This window comes from Pinus tabuliformis, chromosome X, assembly GCF_031772625.1.
Source record: "Pinus tabuliformis cultivar Carrire ecotype Pingquan chromosome X, CPIR1, whole genome shotgun sequence".
Lineage (NCBI taxonomy): Eukaryota > Viridiplantae > Streptophyta > Pinopsida > Pinales > Pinaceae > Pinus > Pinus tabuliformis.
Genome location: NC_142308.1, coordinates 923,295,937 through 923,319,153, shown reverse-complemented (window position 1 = coordinate 923,319,153; position 23,217 = coordinate 923,295,937).

Here is a 23,217-nt window from a genome sequence, read left to right as displayed (position 1 = left end):
TGATTTGGATCTGGTTATACCCACTAAACCCATCTAGGAAAGAGAAAAACTTCTTTCCTGCCAGTCCATCCAACACTTGATCTATGAAGGGTAGAGGAAAGTGGTCTTTCTTGGTGGCTTTGTTCAGTTCTCGGTAGTCCACACAGATTCTCCACTTCCCGTTTTTCTTGGGAACCAACACCAGAGGGGACACCCATTCGCTATCCGAGATGGGATAAATGAATCCGACATCCAACAGTTTCTGCAATTCCTCCTTGACGATGTCCTTAAGGGCTGGATTCATTCTCCTTTGGGGTTGCCTAACCGGTTTACAATCTTCCTTGATGTAGATGTGATGGGTACAGACCGAAGGATGGACTCCTTTCATCTCCTTATAGCTCCAAGCAAAAGCATCTAGATGACTGGCCAACAGACTACACAGCTCCTTTTCTTGGGAAGGGGATAGGGAGGAGCTGATCTTTAACGTTCTCTCGGGGCCGAACTCCACATTTTTGACTCTGGGAGCGACTGGGTTGGTCATACAAAGGTCCACTAAGGTGCTGGCTTGGGCATCCTCCACCAATTCCTCTAAGGACAATGCACTGGGAGGTAGATTCTGAATCAAGGTCTCAATCAAATCATCCTCGGTTGGGGGGCCTCCCCTAGTGGTGTCTAGGGTGCACAAAGGTGCTGAGTACACCTCATCCTCTTCTCCTTCCTCCAACCAAAGTGGTAAGTCATGTTCTAATGAGGGTTGGGCAGGAGGGTACAGGACTAGCTGCTTGGACATAGGACCATTTTTGATGGTCATGTTTCCTGCATGGCAGCTTATGTAAGCATCTGCAGTGGCTAAACAAGGCCTTCCCAAAATAAGGGGGTATCCAGTAAGCTTTGCCTTTGGTTGCAAAACCAAGAAGTCTGTAGGGTACTCCCAAGAGTCAACAGAGACTAGGACATCCTCTACAATCCCTTCGGGAGTCACGGTGGAGCGATCTGCTAGTTGCAGGACTATCGAGGTCTTTCTCAGGGAACCCTGAAGGTTGAGTTTGAGCATGGTATCTCTGGTCATCACATTAATGGCAGCCCCCAGATCAATCAATGTGTGTGGTATGATGGTGCCATTGATGTGGACATCAACTACAGGACTCCCAGGATCCAAATACTTTGGGCAGATTACTTGCTCCAACATAAGATCAGACAGTTGTCGTATGACATTGATGGTTGAAGCATCTCTTTTTCGCCTGCCTGGGTGTCTGAAACACTTTTCCTTAACCAGTTTGTTGTATATCGGTAAATCTTTGATGGCTTGGAGAAGTGGTATTCTCACACACAACTGTTTGAGTTCTCCCAGAAGCTCATCCTCCTCTGGGTTGGGTTGTGTGGTGGCCGTTAGTCTCTCAGGAAAGGGTGGAATGGCTTTTGGTTCACTTTCCTATTTATCTTCCTCGTCCTCTGGGGGAGGAGGTTGGCGATCCGGAAGAGTCTTTCCAGATCGCAGGTTGATCTCCTAGATCTCCACAGCATAGGTAGGGCATGATGTTTCCCCAGTATATACCTGTTGGGCCTGTCGGTTTTTGGGGTTCGGGTTTGGTTGAGCAGGCATTTGGGGTTGCCTTGGAGGAGCAGGAGGTAATGGTTGTGGTTGAGCTGGTGGTGGAGGCAAAATGGCGGGAGGAGTATTGTACTGGGGCCTCCACCCTGGTTGAGGTGCATTCCACTGAGGCTGTGGCTGGGCATGTGAGTGAAACGAATGAGTAGTGGGCTGAGTATGGTACTGAGGCGGGTAAGACCATGGAGGAGGCACAGACCAGGAAGGATGAGCAGGGGGACCCCAGGAAGGCATAGGAGCCGATTGGTTGGGGCTATAATAAGCTTGGGGTGCCCCTTGCATCCCCTGTTGGTAAGGTCTAGGTCCATGTGGCCTCCTTTGGTTGAGGAAATAGAGAGGTTCAATGGGCACTTCTGTCCCTTGATACATGGCTTTAAGCCCAGGTAAGGTTGGACATTGGTTTGTGGGGTGGTCCTCCTCACAAACAAAACATACCTCAACCATTTGTAATGGGCACTCGTTCTTAGGGTGCTTCCTTGTACACCTAGGGCAGAAGATAGCCAAAGCCCTCTCAGCTTCCTCTTTCTTCTGTTGGATTCAAAATGTATCAAGTTGCATGGCAATGGTCTGTCTCACCTCACTCTTGAGGTCCTCTAATTGATTTGCAAACTCATGTTTGGAGAAAGGAATACTAGCTGAGAGGAGGTTTCCTCTACCTCTTTTCCGGGCTGCCCTAGAGTGGTTTCTAAACACAGTCTTTATATCCTCATAAGGTAGTTGGTAAATATCTCCTCCAGCTAGCATGTGAAGGGTATCTAAGAGGTCTTCAGGGACTCCTCGGAGTAGGACCAACTTGAGAGATTCAGGGTCAAGTGTGCACCTGGCCCGTTTATAGCTAAGTTGGAACCTTTCCTCATAATCTTCTAAGGACTCATCATTCCCCATGGTCATCCGAAAGATTTCTCCCTTGGCTTCCTTGGACCTACAGTAGTCCCGGTATTTGGTATTGAAAGCTTGCTGCATCTGGGCCCAAGCGGTGATACTGTTCCCAGGTAAGCCCATGAACCAGCGTAATGCTGCATCCTTAAGGGTAGAGGGGAAGAGTTTCAGTTTTTGCTCATCTTCGGTATAGTCATAGGTTCAACAAAGGACGACAAAATCAAACAGGAAGGTATCAGGGTCTTCAGTGGTCAGTCCATGGAAGTGAGGTAAAGTGGAGGGGCTTATGTTCTTCATTTTCATGTCTCCATTGGTCCCTCGGATGGGGAAGGCACCTTCAATGCTCTCATCTTCTCCCCTATTGTCAGCCATAGCTTTAGATGGAGTGTTCTCTAGCTCTTCTTCTGTTATAGGATCTTCGTATATCTCAGGAGGCTCGCCTATAGGTTCTTCTGGATCACTGTCACCAAAGAAGAGAGAAGGGTGACTCAGTGACGTGGTGGGGGTGTTGGGTAAGAATTTGCATGTTTTATCTCGGTTTCTACGAGGCATGAAATGGAAAGACTTTTGATTGCTTTTGTTCTTTTTCTAGTACCTGCAAAACTAAAACAGATTGAACTGCAACTAACTATCTTGCTGAAATGGAAATGCGGAATTGAAATGAAAGCATAAAAGAACTAATCTATTTTGCTCAAATGAAATTGCAGGAATGAAATGCTAGGCTACGCTTGCGGAATTGAAATGCTAATCTACGCTTGCAGAAATGAAATTGCGGAATTGAAATGTTAATCTATGAAAGCAGGAAATTTCTATGCTACCTTTGTGGAAAGGAAATTGCAGAATGGAAATGAAATAAACTACTTAGCAAAAGGCGAGAGTAGGAAAATAGAAGAAAAGCAACAATCACCAATACTCTGACGCTTCCCCGGCAACGGCGCAAAAAAGATGGTGGGCTCTAGTATTGTAGCAATAATGCTACAACTCCTGGAGCTTCCTTCTTTAATTTTATCAACCCGGTAGTTCGTAACAAACTTGGAAGCGACGGTGCTGTATGCACAAGTACTAGCTCTTGCCACAGCTGTCACTTGGTCAGCTGGCACAAGTCCGCTAGGGGCTCAAGCCAACTTCTATGAGCTCTTAGAAGAATCTTTTTAACTGATGGACGGAAGCTAACTCAAAGGTAGCTAATCTACTTGCAAAAAGGAACTGAAAGCCAACAAGAAACGCAAACCCTAGCAAACCCTAATTCTACCAGCTAGTCCTACTGATGCAAAGATGGGAATGAAAACTACTGAAAGAGATGCCATTACTTATATGAAGGTGAAATGCATGTGTCTAGACTACTTCTACCTGAAGAAAACATCTTTTTGTATTTTTGAATAAGTTATTTAGAATGATCATGCATGTGCTTGTAACTTGCTTCTTACTGTGCAGAGGCGGATCATGGAGGATAAATGCTTGGAAGAGGTCGAGAAGGCTCAGAGAGGGTCTAAGGAGTCCCTAACATCCTTCCAGAGAGTTTCACAAAGTTTGGCTATCAAGAAACCGCGTTTATGAGCTTCTACAGGAAGTCTGCAGGGGTTCTACAGGATGTTTCAGAATTTCTACAGGACGTTCAGTAATTCCTACAGGATGTTCTACGATTGGGTTTTGGATGATGGGTGAGTGGAAGAGGCTGCATGGATGGATAGGGAGGTAGGAGAGGGGTTTGTAGTGACTTAGTGACAGAGAGATGAGGTGATGAGGGGATGTGTAAAGCTAGCTTGTCTTAAGGAGGGCAGAGGAAAGGAAAGGCCAAAAAGGTAGGATGACATGGGTAGTAGAGTAGTTGTGAGACGAGGGGTCTAATTTGGAGATGAGCAGTTGGCCTGGATAAAGTCTATATGGAAGAGAGGGTGATGGAGATGCACTGCACGGTGTAAACTAAACCAGATCATCCACGTCCTGCACATAATCAAAATATTACTAATCTATCCTAACTGTTTAATGAAACCAATGAATAGCAACGTTATTTCTAAAGAGAGTCATGTATGGTACTGAAGCAAAGAAACATTCCAAGAGGTCTGAGCACATGGATAACTTCTACAAATGAAAATATTGCACCAAAGATTGCATGAGTACGCAAACCAATGTTTTTGGTGGGTAGCACTGTCTGCAAGTCCAACCCCTAGAAAGAGGTGAAAATGAGAGTGCAGGCAACCCTTTTCTGGAACTCTTATCAATTCTAATCTCTTTACTCTATTCTAGACATCTGAAGCAACTCTATCTTGTAACTATGACCTACTTAACCACACCGTGAAATCTAACTCAACAAACTGCGTTTCAAATGCATGTAAAGAAAACCATATTGCTGAAAGGAAAGATATCAATACAACAGAAGGAGGCCCTAGGATCTCAGGTTGGGCCCAACCCCGAGAGCTATGCCTCCTTTAGAAACTCAGAGCTGAGATCAAATCTGACTGCTTCCCATTAAAAAATAATAATCATAAGTCAAAAGGTCTGCCAATGATGGCTACAAAAGAGCAAAAACAGAGCTGGCAGCTCGTAGTGCAGAATGTGCAACAGTTTTCCAAAATTCCCCTTCGAAGGCTGAAGCCTTATCATTTATACATCATGAGGCCCCAAGCTGGCCTCCTAAATCTATGGGACTTGGCTGACAAAACTGGGAGTGAACAGCTGCTTCCTTAAAATCCGTTTGGCTGCCTTCTAGATCCGGTTGTGGTGGCATTTGGAGCTCGGAGTTGGGGCTGAAGATCCCAAGGAAGGCTATTTAATGCCGTGGACAACCCTACTACGAATCCTCAACCCCATCTTGGCTGTCTCCTAGCCCTTATCTGCTCGGTTTTGCTCCCACATGTGTCAAAAAACCTGAAATGAGCACGTGTTAGCCACCTAGGAATAATACTGCCCTTATTTGTACAAATGACATAAACATACTAAAAAATGATGCATAAGTTATGAAAAATGAAGGATTGAGCAAGGGTGGTTAGGCCAAATGAGCCCAATATGTTACCAAATTTGGGGCTCATCACCAGGGAGGGGGTGTAGAACAAGAAGGATGAGCGGGGGGTCCCCAAGAAGCTATAGTTGTGGTTTGGTTGGGGTTGTAATATGCATGGGATGACCCTTGCATACCCTACTGGTATGGTCTAGGACTAGGAGGTATCCTTTGGTTGATGTAGAAAAGTTGCTCAATGACCGCTTCAGCACCTTGATATACAACTTTCAATCCAAGTAAAGAAGGGCACTTGTTTGTGGAGAGGTTATCTTCACAGACCAAGAAAATTTCAATACAGTTCAATGGATATTCATTCCTAGGATGCGTCCTGGTGCATCTAGGACGAAAGATCGCCAAGGCTCTCTTTGCTTCCTCTTACCTCCTTTTGATGTTCATAGTGTCCAATTGCAAGGAAAGTGTTTGCAACATCTCACTTTTGAAATCTTCCAGCATATTTCCAATTTCACCCTTGATGGATGAGTTGGAAGATGATGTACTAGCCATAGGTTGACTACTCCTACCCTTTTTCCTGGCTTCCCTAGAATGGTTTCTAAAGACAGCCTTGATATCCACATAGGGTAATTGATAGATATCTCCTTCTACTAACAAATGTAAGGTATCCAGAAGCTCTTCCCTTACTCCTCTGAGTAGGACCAACTTTAGTGACTCGGGGTCAACTATGCACCTGGCCCTTTTGTAATTGAGCTAGAATCTCTCTTCATAGTCTTCTAACGACTCATCCTGGCCCATGGTCATCCTGAAAATATCTTGTTTAGTATCCTTTCACCTACAATGGTCTCGATATTTGTTGTTGAAATCCTACTGCATCTGAGCCCAATTTGTGATGCTATCTCCAGGTAAACCCATGAACCAACGCAATGTTGCATCCTTGAGGGTAGATGGAAACAATTTTAAATTTTTATCATCATCGATATAGTCATAGGTTTGGCATATAACAACAAACTCAAATAGAAAAGTGTCGGGCTCCTCTGTGGTCAAGGCATGGAAATGAGGTAGGGCAGAGGGGCTTATATTCTTCAACTTGGTGTCCCCATTGGTTTCCCTGATGGGGAAAGCACCCTCAAATCTCTCTCTATTCCCTCTGTCATTTTAGTTTTCAGCCATTAGTTCAGTAGGAATGGGTTCTTCTTCTTCTTCTTCCCTTGTAGGTTCTTCAAATATGTTAGGTTGCTCACCTAAATGTTCCTCCAGTTCACAACCACCAAAGAAGAGAGAAGGTTAGTTGTTGGATGCAATGGGGTATTTGGAAAGAATTTCCCTAAATTGTCCCTATTCCTGTGAGGCATGAAAGGAAATGTTTTTGGGTTGGATTTTATAAAAAAAAATAAGCTAGAAGGTACTTTGTAGAAATGAAATTGGAAAACTATGGAAAACAAAAAAAACAACCTACTTGCTAAATTGAAATTCTACATGTAGAATGGAAAGGAAAGAAGATAATGACAAATGAAAAAAAGGAATCTAATAGATTAATTTTTCATAAATAAACTAATGGAAAAAAATTGGAGACTAGAAATAGAAGAAAAGAAAGCAGTAATCACATTCTACTCAGACAACTCCTTGGCAACGACGCCAAAAAGCGATGAGCGCTAGCATTGCAGCAAGGATGTTGCAACTCTTGGGCTACCAGCTTTACTTATCAACACGGGGTTCGTACAAACTTGGAGGTGACAGTGCTATATGCACAAGTAAAATTGAAGGTCCTGTCTATTGTCACTGTTCATATGGAGAGAGACCCCAGGGGTTCCAAGGCAGACTTCTATAGAGTCAGAAGAAGCTTGATTCTTTGATGGAAGAAGAGAAAATCTATTCTAAGAGAGCTACTCTACTGCAGTAATGAAGAAAACAACATGTAATGCTAAATCACACCATATCCTAATTAACTATTTAAATAGCTATGCTAAGCAGAATTGCTAAATCAACACTAACCTAAAATTGTTATCTAAGTTACAAAAGTAAAGAGCATCAAACCATACTAATGTGTAAGCAAGGAAACAAAACTAAATATGTTTTCAGTTTTTTGGTCTTTTTTGTGTAAATATTTATTTATTAATACAGAAGTGTGATTTCTAAGTTTGTGTGGTGTGTATTGAGTAATTGAATTATTAACTCTATGGATAGAGTAATACTGCATAACATAAGTGTGTCGGGAATTCAAAGAGAATCCAAGAGAGAGGACAATGCTCAAAGGAGTATTGCGATGATCGGAGAGTGTTGGAGTCTGATTGAATAACCAAATCTAAGCTCAGGAGTAGTAGCATTTAAATAATACGCAGAACAAAGTTCAGGAAGGATTCCAGTGGAAGAGCAATCGAAGATCAAAATCAGTGAAAAGAAGATGTAATGAAGTAGCAGTGCACAGGACCCGTTGGATCAGTCAAATCAATGAACAGGATTAACAGAAGATGAGCCGTGGAGACCTTATCACATGAGATTAAATTAATAAATGGATGGATCACATCAAGTCACGTGTCGACAGAAGGGTGGAAAACATGTGGAATGATGGAGCGGTCTTCGTAGGCGGTAAGCAATATATCACGCACCCTAACAGCTATAAGAGGTATTCCTAAATTTCACGTGATTAGCCTAAGTGGGTGGCACATCACACGGGAAAACCAATTTTCTTGCGCACTCTCGATCGGATTTCGGTCGTGTGAGAATTCAGGCGAGATTGCGCGATAGCCATTAGATCATGCGATATTAATCAACAGTGGAGATCGGCCAAGCTAGTTAGCAAGCGGGTGATGCGATAACCATTGGATCAAGCGAGAGAGATTGACGGTGGAGATTTGGAGCCCCTAAATTCAAACATTGAAATTAATATGTTAGCTATGCAACATGTTCTTGATGGTGATTGGTTAGGTTTGTTGTGGACCAGATGGTAAGGAAATCCACGGGCATAATCTGATTACGATGTGATTTATTAACTTCCGCTTAAGCATTTCAATGTGTCTAGGGGAATTTCAATGAAAAAGGATGGAAAACAACTAGTGAGGGTGAGGGTGGACTGCGAGATGGTTGAGGCGGATGATGTGAAAGATGGATCTTGGTGATGAAGTCTAGACCTCCTCCTCAAGTACTTGCAATGCCTAAAACGTGTGTGTCTTCCAAGAACTATGCAACAAGATACATTCTCATAAACTAGAAAAGCATGAATCAGTTGCACATAGTATGCATGAATAAAGTGTTGAAGGAAATGAGAAAATCAGTGAGATCTTATTATAGAAAGAGGGTGATGGAAAAAGATGACAATGGAATTAACCAAGTACTGAACCAAGACAACAAACTCCAAAGCTCATGTAAGAACTAGAAATATGTGCTTTTGGGGTTGCTGAAGGGTCTCTTCCTCAAGTCATGGTCCCGGAGGGAGGAGGTGAGGCCAAGGCACCCATTGACAACCTTATGGTGATATTTTTCTACTCACTAACTTGCTAATTGAAATAAGGCACAATTGGAAGCAAACTAAAACACAACCAATCTATTCTCAACTGCAATAATGGAAATGCAACTACTTAAGCAAACGAATGATTAAACCATGAATCTATGCTTGCATACAGGTAGAATAAAGAGGATTCTTGGCTGCTAGGTTGGGCCCTAGCCCAAGAGCTTCAGCCCTCTGAGCTAGCTCAGTGCTGGCTCAAAACAAAACTCATTCTTGTTATCAAAACCATGGATTACATGAAAAACTATCGTAAGTCTTGCACCTCAAAAATAGAGTAGAGTTTTACAATCAAAAAATCAAAATCGTACTAAGGTCATAGGCCTATCTACTTATACATCTAAAGTCTCCAACCACTTCCTTAAAATTAGGGAGGCTCGGCTCCCAAACTTGAGATAAAATAGTTATTTGACATTCATTTTCTCAGCTGCCTTCTAATCCTCATGGTTTGGTTGTTCGCACTCTGAGCTTATGGAGGAATATTCGAATGGGGGGGTAGTAAATGAGGAGGATTTACCTCCTATAATTCCTCCCCCTTATCCCATTCGAGTTTTGACCAAGGTCTTTGGCAAAAGTCTTGGATTTTATCCTTTAATCCTGCATTAAATGCACATTAGACCACAAAGCAAAATATCCAACTCTAACTCATCTCATAAACAAAATATAATCAAAAGTATGCAATAAGTTGTGAGAATAGTTGGTTTGACTAAGCTAGGAGGTGAATTAAGGCCCATATAATTACCAAATGATGAGGCTCATTAGGAAGCATGTCAGGTTCACTGTAGAGGTCTTCCGGGATCATCGACGAGGTGTACAGGGATAGTGACAAAATGTTGTGTAACAAATGCCCCCTAAAGCATGAAGGCCAAAGTAGAGTGAGGGATGAAATTATATACAAGTGGATGCGGGGAACTGGATTCCATTGTTGAAAAACCTGCAAGAAAGCATAGATACATATACATCACTAAAAACTCTGACAAGTGATACATGAATCATGGTATGGACCCGGACATCTAGAGAATGATCATGTAAATGGATCCAAGGCATAGGCGTAGCCATACAATAGAGAGGATCACAGTGAAACTAAGGTATGGTCACAACCATCCAATAATGAAAAGAATCATATATAACAACTCATGGTATGGTCATAGCCATCCATCTTAAGGATACATGTATATCAATATGATCATGTCGCATCACCTCGCAACGTGGACTTGTGTAATCTTAGCCTAGAGTCTTTTGCTCCAAACAACCCAATCAAAATACAATGTGAATGAATGTGTTGAAGTCGAACATGGTAGAAAATCGATTAATTACTGGTCAATGATGTAAACCATTAACAAGCACAAGAGAAACCACCAATAATGACAATGGATCTCATGATACTTGTAGCATTGTTCACAGTATGTGAATAAGGGAACTAAAGTCAAACACCCATGAGATCACCCAATTGAAAGCCAATGATGTGAACTTGTTTTCGAGTGCGAAGAACTTGCAGTTAGGGCATGAAAGCTCTAAGGTACTAGAAGGGAGTCTCTTAACCAACTTCCTAGATAATGAGCTCAAGTCGATAGGAAGTGACCATGTCGAAGGAGGGCCATGATGTATCACACATCATCGACACGAGACAAAGGAATTCAAATGATTTCAGATGATACAAATAATCAAGAGTAAGTGTAACTACAGAAGTTCTAACTCTTGAACATATCGGTGACACAACTTCTGAGTTTGGCAGCTTTTGGATCCATAGGATCGGTGGTCATGATGACGTGGCAGAAATAAAATGGAAGGCAAAAATGAGTGGCCCAGCCTAGGAAGGTCAAATGATGAAAAGGAGGATATCCCAACCCAACAAGAAGCAGAAAGGGTCATGTTCAAGAATGATCTACCGACACGACTGATAGAATTTCCAATTTCCCCACACCATTTCTAGAAGGTACCCCAATAATCTTTTATCACAATATTGAAGGGGATAGCATGTGCTTGCACTGTAAGTTCATCCTTCATATGAATATGACCTAGTAAGTTTAATGATCCCTAGGTGTTAGAAAAATTATATATTACAAAGAAATGGAACACATAAAATATATTCCAGAAATATAAACACAGAAAATGCATAAAACAAGAGAGACACAGATATGTTTGTTTTAACCCCGTACAAAAATTACCTGCATATGAATTCTAAAACACAGAAAATAAACAATGTGAGAGCATAACACATAAAACACATATACACATAGATTTTCCCCTGAATCCCAAAACTAGGACTACCAGCCTCATTTTTCATTATTTTCCTTTCAATGTTACAATACATATTTATACATGCCAAAGCATCCAATACCATGGACCAAAAACCATCGCGTCCAAAACCATGAACCGAAAACCATCACGTTCAAAACCATATGCGAAAAACCATGCACAAAACCATAGGTAGGTCTGCCCAACCTAATATAGGGTGCAAAAACAAAATTTTCTGGGGTGCTGCCCTGAACCCCATAGAGGGGGGTTACCTCCACCCCTCAGACCCCCTATGACTCCCCCTGCTACGCAATCGGTGCAACGAAGGGGGGGCTCTGCCCCCTTCTAACCCCTTGGTTAACTACATGGGCTAGTCATGGAAAGAATATAACATAACCCAACATTCTCCCACTTGTTGTTTTCTTTCTATAGGGGGCCACAAGAGAGATTAGTCATTTATCCAGCCCTGCAATGCCTATTCTTTCTCTACACAAAGAGAACTTCTCAGAGCTCATAGATTTTCTCAATGCATCTACAATATTCTTCAAATTGTCCACCTTTACCAGCAACACCTTTTTGTCTTCTATCATATCCCTCACAAACTGATATTAAACATCAATGTGCTTTGTCTTTGAATGATATGCAGGGTTCTTTGCCAAGAAAATTGCATTTTGGCTATCACAGTCTATCCATATAGCTCCCTATACTAACCCCATACTTGAAAACAATCTTTGCAACCAAACTACTTCTTTGCTTGCATAAGTGGCTGCCATGTATTTTGCCTCTGTAGTTGATAGTGCCACTATAAATTGTTTCTTACTCATCCAACTAACTGCACCTCCAAATAGGTTAAACACATACCCACTTGTAGATCTTCTTTGATCTAGATCTCCAACCCAATCTACATCAATAAAGCCATGAATATCCAACACTCTATCCAATCTTGGTCTTCCTTGGTAGCACAAACCATAATCACTAGTGCCACGCAAATACCTGAAAACTCGCTTCACTGTTGTCTAGTGCTCCTTCCCTGGTTTTGACATAAACCTGCTCAATACTCCCACTACATTTGCAATGTCTAGTCTAGTACAGACCAGCGCATACATCAAGATACTGACTACACTTTCATATGGAACACGGGACATGTCCTCTTCCTCTTCTTGTGTCTTGGGACACTGTTTAGTAGATAACTTTACACCTACAAGAATAAGAACCTTCACTGATTTACTGTCATGCATATTAAACCTCTACAATATTTTCTTGACATACTTCCTTTGGTTTAACCAAAGCTTCTTCTTTGTCCGATCTCTTTTAATTTCCATGCCCAAAATATAGTTTGCAGCACCAAGATCTTTCATGTCGAATTTGGAGGACAAACCAGTCTTCAAATCCTAGATAATTTATTTGTCATTTCCAACCAGCAACATATCATCCACATACAAGCCCAAATAAATAACACGGTCACAAATTAATTTAAAATACACAAAGTGATCTACTTTGCTTCTGGTGAAGCCAAGTCCCCATATAAATGTATCAAATTTCTAATACCACATCCTTGGTGACTGTTTTAACCCATACAAAGACTTCTTTAACTTGCATACCAGTTCTTTCTTACCCTTCACCGCAAAGCCTTTAGGTTGCTTCGTGTAGATCTCCTCTTCTAGATCCCTGTGAAGAAATGTTGTCTTCACAACCATCTATTCTACCTCAAAATCAAAAGCAGCAGCAACAGATAAAAGTAATCTAATAGAAGTTACAGTAACAGGAGAAAAAATATCACCAAAATCAATTCCTGGCACTTGGGAATAACCTTTTGCTATGAACCAGGCTTTATATTTCTCCAGCTTTCCTTCTGCATTTTTCTTTTTATTGAACACCCATTTCTTGCCAATGGTTTTCCTTCTAGACGGAAACTCCACCAGATCCCAAGCCTCATTTTTGTGCAAAGATGTCATTTCATTAACCATGGCCTCTTTCCACAATTTTCCATCCCCTGAATCTATTGCTTCCTTCACAGTTCTAGGATCATCATCAGTAATAGATAAAGAAAAATTTGAACAAAAAGCAGTTGGACTATATCTTTCTAGTTGCCTTATTTCTCGAACTGTTCGTCTCACACATGGAGTTTGTGGCTCTTCATCTTCTGATTCCTCCTCTGCTGTAGAGTCTGATTCTTCCTCCTTTAGCTCAAACTCTATCTTCTCATCTTCCTTTGGTTGGACTTCATGTTTAATAACATCTTTCACCTCTCTAAACACCACATCTCGGCTGTACACAACCTTCCTTGTTACTGGGTTCCAAAGCTTATAACCCTTTAAACCATCCTCATACCCAATAAAGATGTACTTTTCAAATTTACTATCCAACTTGGTTCATTTCTCCTTTGGAACATGTACATATGCATCACATCCAAATACCCTCAGATGTGAAAGAGAGGGTTTCTTACCAGTCCATACCTCTTATGGAGTCTTATCCTCCAACACTAATGAAGGTGATTTGTTGACCAGGTAACATGCTGTCTCCACTACCTCTCCCTAGAATTCCTATCCAAACCTAGCACCACTGGGCATGATTCCTTTCCATCAACATTTTGTTCATTCTTTCTGCAACTCCATTTTGTTGAGGTGTATATGGAGTAGTCTTCTGTCGTTCTATACCACACTTCTTATAGAATTCTTCAAATTCCTTACTGCAAAACTCTCCACGTTATCTATCCTCGACACCTTTATCTTCTTCTGTCTGGTTTTCCACCAGAGCCTTAAATTATTTAAACCTGTTAAAGACTTCAGATTTCTTCTTAAGGAAATATATAGATGTATTCCTTGAGATGTCATCTATAAATGATACATAGTACATATACTTACCCAGTGATGGAACCTTCACAGGTCCAAACACATCACTGTGCACAATCTCTAACATATGTTTCGCCCTCTTACCACCAGAGGGGAAGCTCACCCAATTATGCTTCCCATATACACAATTTTCACAAAAATCGAAATCCAGAGAGCTATTACTCATACCTTCTACCATACCTTTACCATGAAGTATTTGAAGTCCCTTCTCTCCAATATGTCCAAGCCTTTGATGCCACAGCATGGTCTTCTCTCCAGAGACCACTAGATTTTCTGCTCCACTTTCAGGAACCACAGAATTATTGTGCCCATCAACAATAGTGCTACCTTGCAGCTTATATAGAGTTCTAATTCTAACTCCCCACATCAATACCAGTGCCCCCCGAACCATCTTGTAGGTATCCTTATCGAACACTATTTTTACACCTGCATCATCAAACTTGCTTACAGAAATCAGATTTCTAGCTAATGTAGGAATATGCAGAACACGCGGAATTGTTCTAACCCTTCCACCTTTCAACTTCAACTTTACTTTTTCGTGACCAATGATTCTAGCCTTCCTATCTTCCCTCAATAATACATCACACCATCATATTTCTCATACTCACAAAACCACTTAATATGGGGAGTGAAGTGAAAGGATGCACCTGATTCAATCAACCATGCCTCATGATCTACATGTGTACTTGAAGAAGCCAAATACACATCCCCACCCTCATCTAAGGTTGTTTTCGCCTCTACAAAAGGAGCATCATCAGATCCCTTTCCTTTATTAGAAGCTTTAGATTTACAGTCCCTTTTGTAGTGCCCTTCCTTTCCGCATTTCTAGCACACCACCTTTACAGGTTTTCCTAGAGATTTAGATCTCCCTCTAGATTTAGATCTCCCACTCGATGACTTATTTTTGTTTCTGTTCTGGGACCATCCTTGTACAGACAAGGCATCACCATTCTGGTTCTCCATATTTTTCCATCTCATCTCCTCCGTCAGCAAGGATGAGACTATTTCATCAAACTGCAAGGAAGTTGCATTACTACCTATTGTAATAACCAGACTATCCCACGAATCTGGTAGAGAACACAACAAACTGATGCACTTATCTTCATCTAAAATTTTAATATCAAAAGATAATAACTGACTTACCACAGTATTAAATGCATTCAGATGTCCTTTCATCGAGTCTCCATATTTCATCCTTAGGTTATACATCTTTTTCCGTAGAAGCAGTTTATTCACCAGAGACTTAGATTGGTACAAAGTCCCTAACTGTTCCCACAAAGCCTTCGTTGTAGCTTCCCTTGATACATTCAGCAATACTGAATCTAAGACACACAATCGTACTGTGCTCTTAGTCTTCCTATCCAACTTCTTCCATTCTTCATCAGACACTCCCGTTGGTTTAGTACCTGGATATACCATGACCCATTGATCTTTATCCACCAACAGATCCTCCATCTTGAGTTTCCATAACTCAAAACTCTGACCATTAAATTTCTTGATCTCCATCTTTCCATTGCTCGCCATCCTCTTTCACCACTAGAATTGATCCCACATATCTCCCACTAAACAGGGTCTACCATAGGCCCGAGTGAAACCCCTTAGCAACAAAGGCGTCCCCTTGAAGCCAAAACATATTTGATACCAAATGTAGGTTTAACCCCGTACAAAAATTACCTGCATACGAATTCTAAAATACAGAAAATAAACAATGCAAGAGCATAACACATAAAACACATATACACAGAGATTTCCCCTGGATCCTAAAACCAGGACTACCAGCTTGATTTTTCATTATTTTCCTTTCAATGTTACAATACACATTTATACATTTTGAAGCATCCAATACCATGGACCAAAAACCATCATGTCCAAAACCATGGACCGAAAACCATCGCATCCAAAACCGTGTGAAAAATCATGCACAAAACCATAGGTAGGTTCTTCCAACCTAATATAGGGTCCAAAAACAAAATTTTCTGGGGCGCTACCCTAAACCTCATACAATGGGTTTACCTGCACCCCTCAAACCCCCTATGACTCCCCCCGCTATGCAACCGGTGCAACGAAAGGGGGGCTCCGCCCCCCTTCTAACACCCTGGTTAACTACATGGACTAGTCGTGGAAAGAATAGAACACAACCCAATAAGATATACATGGTTCACCCAATTTGGGCTACATCCATAGAGAAACAACCAGTCCTTACTTTTATATTATCCAACAAAATGAAGAGATACAACGTAGAGAAGATTCGTTGTAATTCCCTCTTCGCTCTCACACAATCTCATCTCTCTTCTTCGCTAAGAATACAGATCTACATAGACGCAATACAATTCCCTCATATATAGAGAGGGGTTTCCTTCTAGGGAAAAAACACTAAATTAAGCATAACTTTTACTGTCATATCTTCGTCTAATGAATGACCCAGATTGACTACGAAATTACAACATTTTACAAGGCAATTTTACATCTATTTTTAGCTTTGGGGGCACTGCCCCCCTAGACCCCCCTTGTAGCATACATTTTACAGGCGGCATTGCCACCACATTACAAACTGGGGTCCAATGTGGCGATACCTCTAAATACAAAATATAATCAGGCTTCACACCCAACAATCTCCCACTTGGAGACTAATTATAGCAACTCCACCACTGCTTCATTTGTTTGACAATGACTCCACTTTGGACCTGGTTGTTTCTCATCTTCATCATCATACTTGAAGACCAATTGAAACTTAGAAAAATCTCAGTTTATACCTGCTTACAACTTTTGCTAACATATCTAGAGGATTCTAGCTAATGTGTATCTTTTCCAACTTCAACTGCCCATCTTCCAATGATGACCATATGAAATGGTACTTGAGTTGTATATGTTTAGATTTGGAATGAAATGTAGAGTTCTTTACAAGATGTCTGGCACTCTTGTTGTCACTCTATAGCCTGCCCAACTCCTGCTTCTTACCCAATTCATCCAAAAACCTTTGTAACCAAATCATTTCTTTACTAGCCTCTGTAGTAGCAACATACTCTGGTTCCGTTGTTGAGAGTGCAACAACACTTTGTAGTTTTAAGACCCAATTGACAGATGTTTCACCTACAGTAAACACATACCCTGTGGTGCTCCTCCTATTATCTCTATCACCCGCCATATCTGCATCAACATATCCCTGAACAGTAATGTCTGAAGCACAAAAGCATAATGCTTGATTTGTGGTACCTCTCAAATACCTGAGAATCCACTTCACTGCCATCCAATGTTCTTTTCCTTGATTGTTCATGTACCTACTTACAACTCCCACTGCATGTGAAATATCAGGGCTTGTGAAGACCATTCCATACATTAAGCTTCTAACTGCTAATGCATATGGAACTTTAGACATATAATCCATTTCTTCCTGAATCTTGGGATACATTTCCTTAGTTTGAAATGGCTAGCCAAAGGTATACCAACGGGTTTTTCATTCTGAATATTAAACCTTTTCAACACCTTTTGTATGTGCTCACTCTGAGACGATGCTAATTTGCGATTCTTCATGTCTCTAGTTATTCTCATACCAAGGATTTGTTGTGTAGCACCCAAATCCTTCATTCCAAATGAGTTTGCCAATTTTCTTTTGATTTATTTCCTGGATGTTAGAACCTGCAACAATCATGTCATCTACATAAAATAACAATATGATATAGATGCCATCATTTTTCCTTTTGAGATAAACACAATGATCAGAGTGACATCTAGTATAACCTTGTTCAGACATGAACCTGTGAAATTTTAGATACCACTGCCTTGGAGCCTATTTTAAGCCATACAAGCTCTTCTTCAACCTGCACACTAGTTTCTCATTTCCTTTTACCTCATATCCTTGTGGCTGTTGCATATATATCTCTTCTTCCAAATCCTCATGGAGAAAGGTTTTCTTTACATCTAACTGTTCAAGATGAAAATATTCAACTGCTACTAGACTTAAAATAGTTCTGATTGAAGTCTTTTTAACAACAGGAGAAAATATCTCATCAAAGTCTATACCCTTTTTCTATGCAAACCCCTTCACCACAAGTCTAACTTTATACCTTTTTCTACCTCCATCTTCTTCCTTCAACCTGTAAACCCATTTATTCTCCAATTTTCTTTTACCATAAGGTAACCTGACTAACTCCCAAGTCTGGTTATGTGCTAAGGAGTCCATCTCTTCTTTCATGGCTTGCTCCCACTTCTTCCTAGTTTCTACCTGCACTGCTTCTTCATAACATTCTGGTTCACCAAAATCTGTCAACAATACATAATATAATGAAGGAGAGTATCGTTCAGGAGGTCTACTTATCCTGGTAGATCTTCTAACACCAATTTCAGGTGTTTTAGGTGCTTGTTGTTGTTGTTGGAAATAATACTGAGAGGGGGGGTGAATCAGTATTATCAGGTCACTTATTTTCTTTTTCAAACCCAGATCATATACACTACTTTAGTTAGATAAAATCGCGTATATACGCAACTACAGAGAAAGAAACCTGCGTATGCAATGCAGACTTATAATTTAATTTATCTTACAAATGTTGATCATTAATCTGTGTATTAGAATCAAATAAACAGTAACCAGAAACAGTAAGATAGATCTGAAGAAAATCACACACAAGAACACAAGATATAACGTGGAAACCCAATGTGGGTGAAAACCACCACTACAATTCATCTCTATCTTCTTTTAATTAGAAACTTCTTTTTACAATGTACTGGTGCAGTCCTTTACCAGTACGCAGGCTACAACCTGCAGAGAGCTATAACCCTCTCTCGTTCTCCAGCTTCTCCTGGAAGGGAGCTACAACCCCCTTAGCTCTTGCACTAACCAAGATACTAGTACGTAGGTGCTGGCCTACAGAAGGCTACAACCTTCTCTTTCTTCCAGGGACCACGTTTCATAAATTTTCAGATTGGATCCATGAACATCAATCAATCTTCAAAAATTTCTGCATCAAACAATCTCCTTTTCACCAATTAGAACTGAATCAAGTAGATACTTCTTTGACGGCTGTACCTAAAACACAGTAACAATAACCACACACCAAATTCTGAACCTAGAACACTACAGCAATAAACAAAAGCAACTAGATCACAACTCAAAAGATATACGCTACTTCAATTACCTGAAACCTGCATGTATACGCTTCATTTTTATTCACTGAACCAGTGTGTATATGCGCCTTCGCTTCACTAAACCTGTGTACATATCTATAAAGGATAATTCACTCTTTCAAATACTCAGACACTAATTAACCCAAATTATCATATTTATAGATCAAGCATGCGCCACATATAACAGATCAAAATCATACAAAGATACTATCATTCAAGCCTAAAGATTATGACCCATCAATAGAACTTATCCTTCTCTTTGCGCTAAGGTTCCTCCTTCATTCAGATCCAGATCTAGACCATAACCCCAATCACCAATATTTCAGATCTAGCACTTATTAGATATTCAATTAATTCAGATGATCCTTTGCCAATTGATCTCCTTCCTCTTTTATAGTCTTAGGCCTTTCACAATACCACGGTCCAAAACCATAATAAACAATACCATGGATCCAATACTTGGGATCAACTCTTCTGACGAGATACCATGGTCCAAAACCATAGGTTCAAATACCAAGGACTAACTGCCACGGACCAAAAGTAAGTTCTCCAACATATACGCGCTTTTCCTTGCATGAAAGTGCGTGTATACGCATACGTGCCTTTGTAACGTCTAACCCACGTGTATACGCGCCTTCGTCTATGTGAACCTGCGTATATATCTTTTTCCTTCATTCTGAGAGCATGTACTGAGATCTGTCACCAAAGTGAGTTTGCATCAAGGACAACACCTGTGCCATAGCTCTAAATCAGTGCCACAATGCCAACAATCTCCCCCTTTGGACTTGATGGCAACCCCAAGATCCGCAAAGTCATTCTCCCCCTTTGTCATCAAGGGCAAAGGGTTGTGCTCCCTTGGAGTACATGCTAAAATCTCTGCCCTGCTATGTTGACCATGCTCCCCCTGACTGTAGGCAAGATCTGCAAAAATATGTTCTTTAAGAAGAATCATGACTTATACATCATAAAGGACCTTCCTATCACCAAAAGACTCAATACATACATCCATCACCCAACCAAGTGGGGATCATCCACCCAACCAAGTGGGGATACATCAGAAATTTACATATGACAACCAGGTACATTACATCTTCATCCCAGGCATAGTGGGGAAACCAAAATAGGTCGTTACATGACCTTGACACCATAAAAGAGATACATGACATAGAGACGAAATATCTAGAGCAAGACTTATGAAAGTCACCAATAATTGATATCAGCAGCATATGTCAATCACCGTTTAGATCAGCAACCATGTTTTTCTTCTGATCTCCCTATGCATTTGTTCCACCTGACACCAACAACAGTTGTGACCTTGAACCAAAAGCTTCTAAGATAATGCCAACAATGCATCATTAGAAGTTTATCTACTCCCCCTGAACCTGTGCCAGATGGTCTCTGTCAGACCCATATCAAAATATCTTCAACCAGAGCCTGTCCTTACTGATATCCATCAAGCCTCCATATACGCGACTGTCTCTGAATAAACCGGCATATGTACGTGGATCCTCCTCAGGCAACTCACGTACACCCATTTTTCTCTGAAACAAACAAGTTTTAACTGCAAGATGATATGGTGAGTATATCAGCAACTTGTTCCTTAGAGGGAACATACTCCAGCTTGACCTTTTGTTCTAGCACTTGTTCCCGGAGAAAATGATATTTGATAGGTATGTGCTTTGTCTTTGAATGCATGACTGGGTTCTTTGAAATTCTGATTGCACTTGTATTATCACATAAGATGGAGATAGGTGGTGTACAAGTGATTTGAAAATCCTGCAAGGTTTGCATCATCCAAAGGAGTTGAGTGTAACAAGATGCAGCAGCCACATATTTCGCTTCAGCTGTAGATAAAGCAATCAAACTTTGTTTCTTGCTGAACCAAGATACTAATCTGGAACCCATAAAGAATGCACCACCACTTGTGCTCTTTCTGTCATCCACGCTTCCAGCCCAATCTGCATCTGTATAAGCATGAAGAGTGAGATCTGTATCTATAGGATACCATAAGCCATAGTTTTGAGTTCATTGAAGATACTTGAAAATTCTCTTTACTGCCTGAAGATGAGTTTCCTTTGGATTTGCCTGAAATCTTCCAACCATTCCCACTGCATACATGATGTCTGGTCGGGTACCTGTCAAATAAAGTAGACTTCCAATCATGGATCTATAGGTTGGTTGATGCACTGTTGCTGATTCATCATTTGCACTGAGGCTGCATCCTGTAACCATAGGGGTACATACTGGTTTTGCATCTTCCATGCCATATTTCTTCAAGATCTGCTTGAGATACTTGGTTTGAGATAAAAAGATACCTCCTTCATTTTGTTGGATTTGTAATCCAAGAAAATATGTCAGTTCTCCAAGCAGGGACATTTCGAATTCTTTCTGCATCACTAAGGCAAAGCCTTGAATCATAGCTTCTTCATTGCTGCCAAAGATAATATCATCTACATACACAACAAGTATTAGCAATTTGTCATTTTCATTTTTTATATAAATGTTGCTATCTGCTAATCCTTTTGAAAAACCTTGTTGATGAAGATATTCGTCCAAATGGTAGTACCAAGCCCTTGGAGCCTGTCTAAGACCATAGAGAGCCTTTTTTAGTCTGCATACAAGATTTGGATCATTCCCAAGAATGAAACCATCTAGTTGCTCAATGTACACTTCTTCTTCTAAGTCTCCATTCAGAAAGGTTGATTTCACGTCCATTTGAAATACTTTGAACTTCTGAAAGCTAGAGAGAGCAAGGAACATTCTGATGGCCTCAAGTCTAGCAACGAGAGCAAAAGTTTCTTCAAAGTCTATTCCTTCTTGTTGAGCATACCCTTTACAGACAAGTCTGGCCTTGTTTCTAATCACTTCCCCATTTTCATTCAACTTGTTTTTAAAGATCCATTTTGTCTGTATGACATTCTTAACTTTTGGTCTAGGAAACAACTCCCAAGTGTTATTCTTTTCGATCTACTCAAGTTCTTCATCCATTGCCTTGACACAGCATTCATCTTTGCATGCCTCTTTTACATTTTGTGGTTCAGTGGAGGAGAGAAAAACCAAATAGCTTGAGGCTTCTACAATTGTTCTTCTTGTTTGTATACCTGCCTCTTTTTGCCCCAAAATTTGAGATCCTGGATGATTCTTCTGAACGTACCTAGATGGAGTCTTATCTTCTATCCTTATCTGTTCTTCTGCTGCCTCTTGAGCTTCTTCTTCATCATAGTTTTGATTTGATGTTGAAGGATAGTCTTCATCATTTTCGAAATCTTCCGAATTCACTTGCCTAGGAATGTTTCCTTCTTCATCAACCACTACATCAATGCTATCAACAATTCTTCCAAGTCTTTTGTTGTAACACTTATATGCTTTGTTGTGGGGAGAATAACCAAGGAGAATGCCATCATCTACTCTAGGTTCAAACTTGCCAAGATTTTCATCATTATTTTTAATATAGCATTTGCTTCCAAAATTTTTGAAATATTTTACCGAAGGAGTCTCACCATACCAGAGCTCATGAGGAGTTTGAGTGCTATTCACCCAGACATTTCTCTTTTTGAGAATAACAACTGCAGCAAATGTGGCTTCACCCCAAAAAGCTGCAAGAGTTCCAAACTCATCAAGCATTGCATGAGCCATTTGTTCAACCGTTCTGTTCATCCTTTCCACTACTCCATTTTGCTGAGGAGTCCTAGCTGTAGAGAATTCCCTTCTTATTCCATGTTCTTCACAAAAATCGAAAAAAATCATTTGAGGTAAATTCTCCTCCTCGATCAGACTTGAGGCATTTGATTCCGAGATCTGATTTGTTCTCCACCAAGGCTTTGAATGATTTGAACTTTTCAAAGGCTTCATCTTTGTGCTTCATAAGTCCTATCCAACACATCCTGGAATAGTCATCAATGAATAATATAAAGTATTCTTCTCCTCGAGGTGACCTTTTCCTAGTTGGACCACATACATCAGTATGGACAAGTTCAAGCAGCCTGCTCGCTGATCCTTCCTTCTCAGGGAAGTTAGTTCTGGTTTTCTTACCAAACTGACATGATTTGCATATTGTATTGTCTGGGATTCTGATGTCTGGAAG